The sequence below is a fragment of the Nycticebus coucang genome, chromosome 3, assembly GCF_027406575.1.
Source record: "Nycticebus coucang isolate mNycCou1 chromosome 3, mNycCou1.pri, whole genome shotgun sequence".
NCBI classification, from domain to species: Eukaryota; Metazoa; Chordata; class Mammalia; order Primates; family Lorisidae; genus Nycticebus; species Nycticebus coucang.
In genome coordinates, this window is record NC_069782.1 from 13,154,673 (window position 1) to 13,170,431 (window position 15,759).

Sequence of the window (15,759 nt, forward strand, 5' to 3'; positions counted from 1 at the left end):
TAAAATTAGCCTATAGCACAAAATCTTAAGATCAGAGATTTTGGCATGGATATGGAGAAAAGGGAACATTTCTACACTGCTGGTGGGAATGCAAATTAATACATTCCTTTTGGAAAGGTGTTTGGGGAACCCTTAGAGATCTGAAAATAGATCTGCCATTCAATCCTATAATTCCTCTACTAGGTATATACCCAGAAGACCAAAAATCACATTATAACAAAGATATTTGTACCAGAATGTTTATTGCAGCCCAATTCATAATTGCTAAGTCATGGAAAAAGCCCAAGTGCCCATCGATCCACGAATGGATTAATAAATTGTGGTACATGTACACCATGGAATATTATGCAGCCTTAAAAAAAGATGGAGACTTTACCTCTTTCATGTTTACATGGATGGAACTGGAACATATTCTTCTTAGTAAAGTATCTCAAGAATGGAAGAAAAAGTGTTCAATGTACTCAGCCCTACTATGAAACTAATTTATGGCTTTCACATGAAAGCTATAACCCAGTTATAACCTAAGAATATGGGTAAGGGGGAAAAGGAGGGGAGGGAAAGGGAGTTGGGCAGAGGGAGGATGATTGGTGGGATTACACCTGCGGTGCATCTTACAAGGGTATATGTGAAGCTTCGTAAATGTAGAATGTAAATGTCTTAACACAATAACTAAGAAAATACCAGGAAGGCTATGTTAACCAGTGTGATGAAAATGTGTCAAACAGTCTATGAAACCAGTGTATGGTGCCCCATGATCACAAAACAAACAAACAAACAAACAAAAAAACAACTTTAACACAAAATAAAATTGCACATGGACTTTATGGCTATTCTGTATTTTCATGTGGGAGTAAGGAAATAGTAGAGTGAAGAAAAGATGAAGAAAAAAGAAGCAAGGAAAAGAAAGGACTGAAAGGAGAAAAAGAATAAAGTTCTGGTCACTGTGTTGCTGGCAGGGACCAGCTGTCACTGCCAGAGAGCCATCCCAGGAGACAGTGGATGGTGCCAGTCACCTCAGAACAAGTCCAACTGTCTGACCTGCTGACTGAGGGTCAGAAATCCTATTTGCACACACAAAGATAGCTGTGGTTAAAAGGCTTCCCTTGCCATTTTTCTATATTGTGATTATACTTGCTTTGCACAATAGACTAATAAATGTGTTAATCTTGTCGATTTCATATGTAAATGTGGCTTTTGAAAATGCCAATTGCCTGCAGGCAACAGGTGGTAAACAGAAAATAGAGAAAATAATGGCAATTTTGCAATAGAAGGAGTAGATATCTTGAGAGATAAAGACACTTTCAATTCCACAATTATTAATTGAGACCCCATCCAGTGTCAGGTGTTGTCCTGGGTGCTGAGGATTCAGAGATGAGCAAGGCATCAGTGTCACTACCATAGTGACCTTTGCAGGAAATGCCCTACCTGGCTGCACACCTTGATCTGTCAGCCTCTAGCGTCATGTTGGAGACCAGGACAGCAGGCTGTTTTTAGCACCTGTGACAAGTGTGGCTGAGCACATGGATTTTATCCTTCTGCTTCTAGACAACCCAAATACTTTCTAACCTGGTGGAAGAGCAGCCTCACCCCTTTCATCACTGACTAGGCATTTGGTTATATTAATGCTGCTGTTATCATAACACTACATTTATTGAAGGCATTTCACATATTAGAAAAGAGTTATGGAGGGATCGATAGTCTTTTGTTACTTAGCTTTTCGCTATGAAATAATATATGAATTCAAAGGACATCTCAAAGATTGTAGGTGGGTTTCGGCAAAAAAACTGCAAAAAAACCCCCCACTTTGCTTTTGTTAAAAGAAAAACTCTAGACAAATTTAATAGAATTTAATTGAATAGAGAACAATGCACAAATTGGGCAGCCTTCTGAGCCAGAGTAAGTTCAGTGCGCCATTGCACTGCTGTGTGGTCGGAGATTTATGGAGAGAAAAAGGGAAGTGATAGAAAACAGAAGTGAGGTTCACGAACGAACAACTGGATTGTTACAGCTTGGCGGTTGCCTTATTTGACAGCACTTTGAGGAGTTGGTTGCCTTTGATTGGCTGAAACCTGGTGACTGGTACAAAAGTAGGTTATAGTTTGTTTGCCCGTCAGGTTTCAGTTCACTATGTACAGAGAAACCTTTGGGTCAAATTAAAACATACAAGAAGGCAGCGTTAGGTTATTATAAACCTATTTACCACCCTTCACCCAGGTTCATAGCTACATACATAGACAACTATACTTAATTATAGTACAATATCAGAGCCAGAAAATTGACATGGGTACAGGGTGTATGTTCATATAACTCTGTAGGTTTGTGTAATTCCCACTGAAATCAAATATGGGTCTCTTCCATGACCACAAAGCTCTCTCTTTTTTATAACTCCCCTACCCTCTTCCCCAAATCCTCCTTAGCCCCTGCAAACCCCTAATATGTTTTATCTCTCTAATTTTGTCATTTTGAGGTCGACATATAAATGAACTATCACAGTATGTGACCTTTTGAGACTGGCCTTTTTAATTTTATCTATTTTTATTTATTTATTTTTTCCTTTTATTTATTGTTAAATCATAGCTATGTACATTAGTGCAATTGCCTGTACCCCTTCTAAGATGCATCATAGATGTGGCCCCACACATTATCCTCCCTTCACCAAAACCTCCCCCCTCCCTTCCCCTTCCTTGGCCCTTTCCCCATAGAGACTGGCCTTTTTAAATTAAGCATAATGCTCTTGAGAGCCAGTAGCAATAATTCTTCTATTTTTATGTCTGCATAGTATTTCACAATATGGATATACTTCAATTTGTTTAACTATTTTCTTATTAAGGATATTTTGGTTGTTTCTGGTTTTTGGCTATTATAAACAAAGCTACTATAAATAATATGTGTGCGTGTTTTTGTGTAATATACACATTCATTTACTTTGGGATAAACATCCCATGAATGTAATTGCTGGGCCATATAGTGCAAGTATGTTTAGTTTTTTGAAGAAGCTGCCCAACTATTTTCTCAAGTGGTGGTACTGTTTTATATTCCTACTAGCAATGCACAAGGAATAGTTTGTCCAGATTTTTGTCAGCATTTGCTACTATCGCTCTTCTAAACTTTAGCTGTGGCTAGCGAGGTTGAACATTCCTGTCTGTTCATGTCTTTTGCTCATTTTCTAATTGGATTGTCTTAGGTTACTATTGAGAGTTGTTGTTTTAAAAAAGTACGTTCTAGATAACAGTCCTTTGTCAGAGGCAGGGTTTGCAAATTCTTTTTCCCATTACATAGCTGCATCTCACAGCTTCACACATCTACCTCAGAGCAAAACTTTTCTATTTTATTGAGGTCAGATTTGTCAACTTTTCCTTTTATGGATTGTGCTTTTGATGCTGTGTTTAAAACTCTTGAGCAAGGCCTAGATCTTGAAGATTTTTCTCCTGCTTCCTTAGAGTTTTTATAGCTCTATGACTTAAACTTATGATCCATTTAGAGTTATTTTTTGTAGAAGTTTTAGCTTAAGGCTCATTTTATGTTGTTGGCATTGAATTACTTGGCACCTTTGTCAAAAATCAGTTGGCCACACTTGTGTGAGGCTATTTCTGGACCCTCTAATATATTGCCTTGATCTGTATGCCATTCCCTCTGTTAGGAACCACACGACTTTGATTGCTATAGCTGTATAATACATCTTGAAATTGGGTAAAGTGAATCCTCTCCCACTTTATTCATTCTTTTCAAAATGGTCTTAGCTATTCTGGCTCCTTTGTCTTTCCATTTCAGTGAAGGAATTACAGTTTTTTCTACAAATGATTCTGGAGCAATTGAATATCTGTAGGCAAAAACAAAAAACAAACAAAAAAAACCTTTGACCTAAACCTCATACCTTATATAAAAGGTCACCCAAAATATATCACAAACTTAAATAGAAAATATAAAACCATAAAATTTTGAGATGAAAATATGTGATAGAAATCTTTAGGACCTAGTGTTGGTGAAGAATATTTTAGATTTTACCCCCTCCCCTCAAAGCATGATCTGTAAAAGGAAAAAGTGATGTTAGACTTCATTAAAATTAAAAATTTCTTTTTGCAACACATGTGTTAGGAGGTTGAAAAGACAAGGTATAGACTAGGAGAAAATATTTGCAAATCACATATCCAAAACAGGGCAAGTATCTGGAATAATGAAGAGCTCTCAAAATTCGATAGTAAAATGAACAGTTCAACTAGAAAATGGGTAAAAGTCATAAGCTAACATTTCACCAAAGAGGACATAACAGATGGCAAACAAGCACGTGAAAAGATCTTCACAACATCCTTAGCGATTATGGAAATAGAAATTAAAATCTCAATAAGATGCTACTACATGCCCAACAGAACGGCTAAAAGTAAAAAGAGTCATTCTTGAGATACTTTGCTAAGAAGAATGTGTTCCAACTCCATCCAGGTAAACATAAAACATGTAAAGTCTTGGCCAGGAGTGGTGGCTCATGCCTGTAATCCTTGCACTCTGGGAGGCCACAGAGGGTGGATAGGTTGAGCTCATGGGTTCAAGACCAGCCTGAGCAAAAAAGCGAGACCCTGTTTCTACTAAAAATAGAAAAAAAAAAAAAAAACTGAGGCAAAAGGATTGCTTGAGCCCAAGAGTTGGAGGTTGCTGTGAGCTATGATGCCATGGCATTCTGCCAAGGGCAACAGCTTGAGACTGTCTCAAAAAAAAAAAAAATAAAAAAAAAAAAAGAAGAAAAAGATGTCAAGTCTCCATCTTTTTTTATGGCTGAATAGTATTCCATGGTATACATATCCCACAATTTATTAATCTATTCATGGGTTCATGGGTGTTTTGGATTGTGACAAAAAGTTATCCAATGTACTCAATACTATTATGAAACCAGTATATGAACACACTCATATGAATGATAAAACACAAATGTAGTCAAGGAGGTAGAGGGGAGGGAATGGGGAAGGGAGCTCAGTGGAAGGAGGGAGGGCAGTTGGTGGGATCTCACCTAATGTGCACAATGCAAGGGTATATTTCAAAATAACTAAGAGTAAATTTTAAATATCTTACCACAAAAAATAAGTAAGTGAGGTGACGGCTATGTTAACCTGTTTGATTTAAGCATTCCACATTGTGTATCAAATCATCACAACATTGTACCCCGTAAATGTATACAGTTATTATTTTAATAAAAAATTAATAAAAATTAAATAAAAATTAAGATATAATTAAAAAAAAAAAGAGTCACAACATTAAATTCTGGCCAGAATGCAGGGAAAATGGATCGGGCAGGCATTGCTGATGTGAAATGGTACTTACTGCCACTCTGAAAAGCATCTTGGCAGTTTATTGTAAGACTAAATATGCAAATTCTATTATTCGCATGTTGACCTTATAACCAGTAATGTTGCTGAACTCTAATTAGCTCTAATAGCATGCCTATAGGTTATCTTGGCTTTTCTATGTAGAAAATTATTTCTTTGAGTTATTATCCTTTATTTATTTCCAATTCTTTTATTTGGTACTCATTCTTTTTTCCTTATTGTGTTGGCTAAGACCTCTAGGACAAAAACTTATTCCAAACTTAAAGAGATTCTTCTGTTTCATCAAGTTTGAGGTTTGCTATAGGAATTTGTTTATGTTCTTTATGAGTTTAAGGGAGTCTGCTTCTAATCCTAGTTTTTAAGACTTACTTTTTCTTTCATAAGTAGATGCTGAATGTAGCAAATTTTTAAAAGTCGACCACTCCTCCCTCCCTCTTAACTTGTTTGTGTGGTAAAATAGATTGTTCCATTTGGTTACGTTTTTGTTTGTGTTTTGTCTAATATTTTGATGGGAAAACCTTGGGGTCTGAGATCTGGAAGTATCCTTATAGAATAGCATTATGTTCGTTTCCTCTAAGACTCAGAAGTTTTATTATTTCTGGGCTAGATTTTCCGTGAAAAATTTCTTTTTTTTTGCTTTGGATTCTCATGCTTCATGAGAAGTGTAAATTCTGACCACTTATTTACTGTGGTGTTAACTTGGACTTTTGACTTCAAAGGAGATTCTTTAGTTCTCTACTCAAGTGCTTAGTCAGAAGACAATCTTTCTCGCTGTTTCTGTGGGCTTATTATAAATCCATTCTTTCCTAATCTGGGGGTGTTTATTCTCATGTTTCTAACCCTTGGTCTTATTTCTGGAGTGGATGCTGCTAGAACACCATGGCATCAATTCAAACACTAAATGTTTGGACTTTGAGCTATCTCTTTGGTTCTAGAATTGGGAATTTGCTATTAGAGGGAGAGCTAAACCTGATCAGTCCACTGTATGCATAGAAACGCTCTCTTTTACGAAATGGTTTTTGATTTCCAAACTTCTGCCATATTATAGGGGAATATAATATGAATATAAAGTGAATCCCCTCTTTAGAGGCCCTGCTAGCTGCACCATTGGAATATTAGTGTCTACCTCACCTAGCGGGGTCATTGGCATTAAATAAAATAATGCCAGATAATAAGTTTCTTCCTCTACCCAGAAGAATAAAAGTCATTTTACCACAAAGACATTTGCACTAGAATGTTTATTGCAGCTCAATTCATAATTGCCAAGTCGTGGAAGCAACCTAAGTGCCCATCAACTTATGAATGGATCAACAAACTGTGGTATATGTATACCATGGAATATTATTCAGCCATTAAAAAAGGAGACTTTATATCTTTTACATTTACCTGGATGGGGTCAAAATACATTTTTCTTAGTAAAGTATTGTAAGAATGGAAAAATAAATATCTAATGTACTCCATACTAACATGAAATCTATATATAAACAATTATAAGCTCATAAGAACAATAAAACAATAGTATAGTACAGTTCAGAGGTAAAGGGAAGAGTAAGGGGAGAGAGGGGGGAGGACATTTGGCAGAAAGAGGGAGGATATGAGGTGGGATCTCACCTAATGTGCACATTGTGAGGGTGTATAACACCCCCTCGACCCCGGGTGAGGGGCTCTTCTGCAAATGGAACTTTACCCTGGAAGTGAGAACAATGTAACCTAAAAATTATACCCTCATATTAATTTGAAAAAATAAAAAAAAATAGGGAGGCGGAGCAAGATGGCAGCCGAGTAACAGCTTCCTTGCATCTGGGCACCGTGAGTCTGGGGATATAGGACTCCAGGCATCGCTGGCTGGTGGGATCTGCCTATCATCACCCCTGAGAGGATACAGGGAGTCAGCGAGAGACTTCTGGACCCCAAGAGGAGCACTAAAATAGTGGAAAACTGGCAAGTGGTCGTGTGTGTTCAATCTGTCTAAACCCGCCCGCAACTTTTTCTTTTTTTTTTCTTATCACTCGGTCCTCCTATCTTTCATCCCTTTTTTGCTCTTAAACCTTCTAACCCTTCTGGTCCTGTAACCCTTAGTCCACAGGCACGAGAACTTAAAGAGCAAGAGGAAGTGAAAGGAAAATTAGGGCAAGGAAACAGATAAAAGAAATCACCCATGAGGAAGAATCAGCAGAAAACTCCAGGCAACATGAAGAACCAGTCCAGAACAACCCCACCAAGGGACCATGAGGTAGCTACTGCAGAGGATTCAACCTATACAGAAATGTTAGGAATGACAGAAAGGGAATTTAGAATACACATGTTGAAAACAATGAAAGAAATGATGGAAACAATGAAGGAAACTGTTAATAAAGTGGAAAATAACCAAAAGGAAATCCAAAAACAGAATCAAATCAGAGATGAACGATATGAAGAATATAAAAAGGATATAGCAGAGCTGAAGGAAATGAAACAGTCAATCAGGGAACTTAAAGATGCAATGGAAAGTATCAGCAACAGGTTAGACCATGCAGAAGAAAGAATTTCAGAGGTAGAAGACAAAGTTTTTGAGATAACTCAGATAGTAAAAGAGGCAGAAAAGAAGAGAGAGAAAGCAGAACGTTCACTGTCAGAATTATGGGACTTTATGAAGCGTTCCAACATACAAGTTATAGGAATTCCAGAAGGGGAAGAAGAATGCCCCAGAGGAATGGAAGCCATACTAGAGAATATTATAAAAGAAAATTTCCCAAATATCACCAAAGATTCTGACACACTGCTTTCAGAGGACTATCGGACCCCAGGTCGCCTCAACTCTAACCGCGCTTCTCCAAGACACATTGTGATGAACCTGTCCAAAGTCAAAACAAAAGAAAAGATTCTGCAAGCTGCCAGGAGTAAGCGCCAGTTGACCTACAGGGGCAAATCCATCAGAGTGACCGCAGACTTCTCTAATGAAACTTTCCAAGCAAGAAGACAATGGTCATCTACCTTTAATCTACTTAAACAGAACAATTTCCAGCCCAGAATTCTGTACCCTGCTAAGCTAAGCTTCAAAATTGATGGAGAAATCAAATCATTTACGGATATACAAACATTGAGGAAATTCGCCACAACAAGACCAGCTCTACAGGAAATACTTCAACTTGTTCTGCACACTGACCACCACAATGGATCAGTAGCAAAGTAAGAACTCAGAAATTAAAGGACAGAACCAAACCTCCACACTGATGCAAAAGATAAAACTAAGCAATGGACTCTCACAAAATAAGACGAGTAGAATACTACCACACTTATCAATTATCTCAATAAATGTTAATGGCTTGAATTCCCCACTGAAGAGACATAGATTGGTTGAATGGATTAAAAAACACAAGCCATCCATTTGCTGTCTACAAGAAACACACCTGGCTTCAAAAGACAAAATCAAGCTCTGAGTCAAGGATTGGAAGACAATTTTTCAGGCAAATGGAATTCAGAAGAAAAGAGGAGTTGCAATCTTCTTTTCAGATACATGTGGATTTAAAGCAACTAAAGTCAAAAAAGACAAAGATGGTCACTTTATATTGGTCAAGGGAAAAATACAACAAGAAGACATTTCAATTCTAAATATATATGCACCCAATTTAAATGCTCCCAGATTCTGGAAACAGACCTTACTCAGTCTGAGCAATATGATATCTGATAATACCATAATAACGGGGGACCTTAACACTCCTCTTACAGAGCTGGACAGATCCTCTAAACAGAAATTAAACAAGGATATAAGAGACTTAAATGAGACCCTAGAACAACTGTGCTTGATAGACGCATATAGAACACTCCCTCCCAAAGACAGAGAATATACATTCTTCTCATCACCCCATGGAACATTCTCCAAAATTGATCATATCCTGGGACACAAAACAAATATCAACAGAATCAAAAGAATTGAAATTTTACCTTGTATCTTCTCAGACCATAAGGCACTAAAGGTGGAGCTCAACTCTAACAAAAATGCTCGACCCCACCCAAAGGCATGGAAACTAAACAATCTTCTGTTGAATAACAGATGGGTGAAGGAAGAAATAAAACAGGAAATCATTAACTTCCTTGAGCATAACAACAATGAAGACACAAGCTGCCAAAACCTGTGGGATACTGCAAAAGCAGTTTTGAGAGGAAAATTCATCGCTTTAGATGCCTACATTCGAAAAACAGAAAGAGAGCGCATCAACAATCTCACAAGAGATCTTATGGAATTGGAAAAAGAAGAACAATCTAAGCCTAAACTCAGTAGAAGAAAAGAAATATCCAAAATCAAATCAGAGATCAATGAAATTGAAAACAAAAGAATCATTCAGAAAATTAATGAAACAAGGAGTTGGTTTTTTGAAAAAATAAATAAAATAGATAAACCATTGGCCAGACTAACGAGGAATAGAAAAGTAAAATCTCTAGTAACCTCAATCAGAAATGATAAAGGGGAAATAACAACTGATCCCACAGAGATAGAAGAGATCATCTCTGAATACTACCAGAAACTCTATGCCCAGAAATTTGACAATGTGAAAGAAATGGATCAATATTTGGAGTCACGCCCTCTCCCTAGACTCAGCCAGGAAGAAATAGAGCTCCTGAACAGACCAATTTCAAGCACTGAGATCAAAGAAACAATAAAAAATCTTCCAACCAAAAAATGCCCTGGTCCAGATGGCTTCACTCCAGAATTCTATCAAACCTTCAAGGAAGAGCTTATTCCTGTACTGCAGAAATTATTCCAAAAAATTGAGGAAGAAGGAATCTTCCCCAACACATTCTATGAAGCAAACATCACCCTGATACCAAAACCAGGAAAAGACCCAACCAAAAAGGAGAATTTCAGACCAATCTCACTCATGAACATAGACGCAAAAATTCTCAACAAAATCCTAGCCAATAGATTACAGCTTATCATCAAAAAAGTCATTCATCATGATCAAGTAGGCTTCATCCCAGGGATGCAAGGCTGGTTTAACATACGCAAGTCTATAAACGTTATCCACCATATTAACAGAGGCAAAAATAAAGATCACATGATCCTCTCAATAGATGCAGAAAAAGCATTTGATAAAATCCAGCATCCTTTTCTAATTAGAACACTGAAGAGTATAGGCATAGGTGGCACATTTCTAAAACTGATTGAAGCTATCTATGACAAACCCACAGCCAATATTTTACTGAATGGAGTAAAACTGAAAGCTTTTCCTCTTAGAACTGGAACCAGACAAGGTTGTCCTCTGTCACCTTTACTATTCAACATAGTGCTGGAAGTTCTAGTCAATACAATTAGGCAAGACAAGGAAATAAAGGGAATCCAAATGGGAGCAGAGGAGGTCAAACTCTCCCTCTTTGATGACGACATGATCTTATACTTAGAGAACCCCAAAGACTCAACCACAAGACTCCTAGAAGTCATTAAAAAATACAGTAATGTTTCAGGATATAAAATCAATGTCCACAAGTCAGTAGCCTTTGTGTATACCAATAACAGTCAAGATGAGAAGCTAATTAAGGACACAACTACATTCACCACAGTTTCAAAGAAAATGAAATACCTAGGAATATACCTAACGAAGGAGGTGAAGGACCTCTATAAAGAAAACTATGAAATCCTCAGAAAGGAAATAGCAGAGGATATTAACAAATGGAAGAACATACCATGCTCACGGATGGGAAGAATCAACATTGTTAAAATGTCTATACTTCCCAAAGCAATCTACCTATTCAATGCCATTCCTATCAAAATACCAACATCGTACTTTCAAGATTTGGAAAAAATGATTCTGCATTTTGTATGGAACTGGAAAAAACCCCGTATAGCTAAGGCAGTTCTCTGTAACAAAAATAAAGCTGGGGGCATCAGCATACCATATTTTAGTCTGTACTACAAAGCCATAGTGCTCAAGACAGCATGGTACTGGCACAAAAACAGAGACATAGACACTTGGAATCGAACTGAAAACCAAGAAATGAAACTAACATCTTACAACCACCTAATCTTTGATAAACCAAAGAAGAACATACCTTGGGGGAAAGACTCCCTATTCAATAAATGGTGTTGGGAGAACTGGATGTCTACATGTAAAAGACTGAAACTGGACCCACACCTTTCCCCACTCACAAAAATTGATTCAAGATGGATAAAGGACTTAAATTTAAGGCATGAAACAATAAAAATCCTCAAAGAAAGCACAGGAAAAACACTGGAAGATATTGGCCTGGGGGAAGACTTCATGAAGAAGACTGCCATGGCAATTGCAACAACAACAAAAACAAATGGGACTTCATTAAACTGAAAAGCTTCTGTACAGCTAAGGAGACAATAATCAAAGCAAAGAGGCAACCTACACAATGGGAAAGGATATTTGCATATTTTCAATCAGACAAAAGCTTGATAACCAGGATCTATAGAGAACTCAAATTAATCCACGTGAAAAAAGCCAACAATCCTTTATATCAATGGGCAAGAGACATGAATAGAACTTTCTCTAAAGATGACAGACGAATGGCTAACAAACACATGAAAAAATGTTCATCATCTCTATATATTAGAGAAATGTAAATCAAAACAACCCTGAGATATCATCTAACCCCAGTGAGAATGGCCCACATCACAAAATCTCAAAACTGCAGATGCTGGCGTGGATGTGGAGAGAAGGGAACACTTTTACACTGCTGGTGGGACTGCAAACTAGTACAACCTTTCTGGAAGGAAGTATGGAGAAACCTCAAAGCACTCAAGCTAGACCTCCCATTTGATCCTGCAATCCCATTACTGGGCATCTACCCAGAAGGAAAAAAATCCTTTTATCATAAGGACACTTGTACTAGACTGTTTATTGCAGCTCAATTTACAATCGCCAAAATGTGGAAAGAGCCTAAATGCCCACCAACCCAGGAATGGATTAGCAAGCTGTGGTATATGTATACCATGGAATACTATTCAGCCATTAAAAAAATGGAGACTTTACATCCTTCGTATTAACCTGGATGGACGTGGAAGACATTATTCTTAGTAAAGCATCACAAGAATGGAGAAGCATGAATCCTATGTACTCAATTTTGATATGAGGACATTTAATGACAATTAAGGTTATGGGGGGGGAAACAGAAAGAGGGAAGGAGGGAGGGGGGTGGGGCCTTGGTGTGTGTCACACTTTATGAGGGGAAGACATGATTGCAAGAGGGACTTTACCTAACAATTGCAATCAGTGTAACATGGCTTATTGTACCCTCAATGAATCCCCAACAATAAAAAAAATAAATAAATAAATAAAAAAAAAATAAAAAAATACTAAAAAAAAATAAGTTTCTTTCAGTTTCTGAGCCATGTAGTACTTGGTAATTGTTAATTAGGATTATAGTGATTCAAATTATCCACCCTTTTTAGAGAGATACCTACTGCTCTGCTAGAGTAATTTTTTAATTAATGTTTTTATTTGAGAATATTTTTAGATTTATGAGAAGTTTCACAGATAGCACAATCACACAACTGAGTACTTACCCAGAGGAAAAAAAGTCATTTAATCAAAAAGACACCTGCACTTGAATGTTTATTGCAGCCCAATTCACAATTGCAAAGATGTGAGATGAACCCAAGTGCCCATCATTCATGAATGGATTAACAAAATGTGGTATGTGTATACTATGGAATACTACTTGGCCACATAAGAGGATGAATTAAGGTCTTTTGCAATAATTTGGATGGAACCAGAGGCCATTCTCTTAAGTGAAGTACCTAACAGTGGTTCTCAACCTTCCTAATGCCATGACCCTTTAATACAGTTCCTCATGTTGTGGTGATTCCCCAGCCATAAAATTATTTTCGTTGATCCTTCATAACTGTAATTCTGCTACTGTTATGAGTCGTAATGTAAATATCTGATATGCAGGATGTATTTTCATTGTTACAAAGGGGTTGTGACCCACAGGTTGAGAACCACTGGAATAGAAAAATACCACACATACTCACTAGCAAACTGGAACTAACTTATGAGCACAGCTGTTCACAGAGGGAAGTAAAACTCAGTGGAAATCAAGCCGGGGAAGGGGATGAAGGGGATGGGCAAAAACCTACAATGGGTACAATGACCACTATTTAGGTGAAGGTCACACTTATAACCCTGACTCAAGCATAACAAAATTGATACATATAACCAAAAACATTTGTATTACTGCAATATTTTGAAATACAAGTGAGCAAGCAAACAAAAAACCCTAAAAAAAAAAAAATATATAGTGCCTGGGTGGCACCTGTGCATCAAAGGAGTAGGGTGCCAGCCCCATATACCAGAGGTGGCGGGTTCAAACCCAGCCTGGGCTAAAAACTGGAAAAAAAAAAAAAAAAGATAGTGCCTCTGTACTCACCCAGGTTTCCCCATTTTTAGCAACTTATGTTATTATCGTACATTTGTTACAACTAAGGAGCCACACTGGTAGTGCGGTTAGCTAAACTCCACGTCATATTTGGCCTTTGCTAATTTTTATCTAATGTCCTTTTTCTGGTCCAGGATCCCATCCATAATATCACATTACGTTCAGTTGACTTGTTTCCTTAGGCTTTTCTGGTCTGTGATGATGTCTCAGTCTTTCCTTGTTGTTGATGACCTTGATGATTTTGAAGAGTACTGGTTTGGTATTTTATAGAATGCCCTTCAATTTCAGCTGAGGGTTGTCTGATGTTTTTCTCTGGATTTGACTGGGGAGAGTTGCATTTTCAGGCCTGAAGAGGAGCCATGAGGATGGGCTGTGCTAGTCGGCGCTTGACTTTGGGGTGAGTCAGGAAGGTGGGGGAGACTTTGTTGACTTTCGTCCCCAGTGATAACGTGTGAGGTCATCCAGTTAATTGTCTAGAGACAAAAATAACAATATCTACCACAAATTGAACTTCTACCCTCTATATATATATGCTTATATATGTTTTTGTATCTATATCAGCTCTACATATCTATATGCAAACACATATATAGGTGTTTTATATGTGATGGATTATAATCTTGTGAATCTTAGAAACAGTGTATCCTGGCAGGTTCTCTGAGTCTCAGTGGCATATCTGAGGTGGCCCAACAGGAGCCTTGGTTGGGATTCAGAGCCAGAGCTTCTTGACCTGCACTGCACTGCCCCCTACTGGCTCCATCCGTCTGGTTTTTGCTGGTTAGGGTCCATTGTGCTAAGAATGTCCTTAAGATATAGTAAAGCTTTGTACTTTTCCTAAGTTTGTTGTTTGTTTTTTTTATACCTGCTATATTTCCACTGGTAGTCAGTACTAAAACTCCTAACAACAAACACCTCTGGGGTGCTTTCAGAGGCAGTCTGGAAGGAGAGCCCATCTCTGAATGCCCACTCTCAGTTCTCTGCATAGGTTTCGCCCTCTCTGACGCCCTCTCTTTGGGAGAACCGCTCCCCTGGGGAAAGAGTGGGGGTGGTAGCTTTGAGGGCAGAGGGAAAATAGAGACTAGCGGGCGCCAAGATGCATTTTGGAATACATCTGCTCATGAATGTGGGATTATAAAATAATGATGATAATAATATTAATAATAAAAGTGGACATAATTTTTTCCCCGGTGGATCCCTCCTCATCCCATTCCTCTTCCTTCCTGGGTTTGTCATCACTGGGCTTGTTCCCAGGGCACACAAACACTCTCTTTACTGACAGTCTGTGCTCATCTCAGGGTGGATGAAATTCTGAGCATTCACCATTATCCACTTATGATTGGCTTTCATAACATTCGCCCATAGTCTTCTAAAGATTGCTGCAGTCTGATGTCCTGATTAGTCCTTTAGAAGGTTCTGCTTTGGACAGAATTACTAAGCCAAATTGAAATTCATGGTTGTTATGAACCATTTCCAAGACATCCCTCAAAAGCAAGTTAAGAGCTGATTCTTGCCAGCTTCTGCCTGTTAGATTTGGATCAAGACTCGCATCTCATGCCATGCCCATTAATGTGAGGCTGTTGCCTTATTTATGACCTTTCCTCAGTATGTGGCAGTCTATGTCTGTGGTCCTGTTTTCACCAACTCATATCAAATTCTGACTCTCACCTTGCACGGCGGTGGGAGCAATGTGTCTGTGTTACTTTATTGAGCAGATGCCTGGACCAATTACAATTCCCTGGACTTTTCTTCCTCCCTGGGACAAGGTGGAGGAGAGTGAGTAAAACCAGAACTTTTTCTATGTTTATTTTTAACTAAAGGCTCTTTACAGCTTAAGAGATGTCATCTCCTTCCTCAGGAAGCTGACAGCTGTCTGGCCCAGGGACACAATTACAGCTTCATCCTTAAGACTGGAAGTCACCGGTCTGGTACTCTCTTCTTCTCTCATCAGCCTATGCTGATGAAAACTCATTTATTAGATCAGCATTCGGGAGGGCGAAACCTATGCTGAGAACTGAGAAGTGGGAGTTCAGAGATGTGCTTGCATCCCTGGGGAACCACCCTGCAT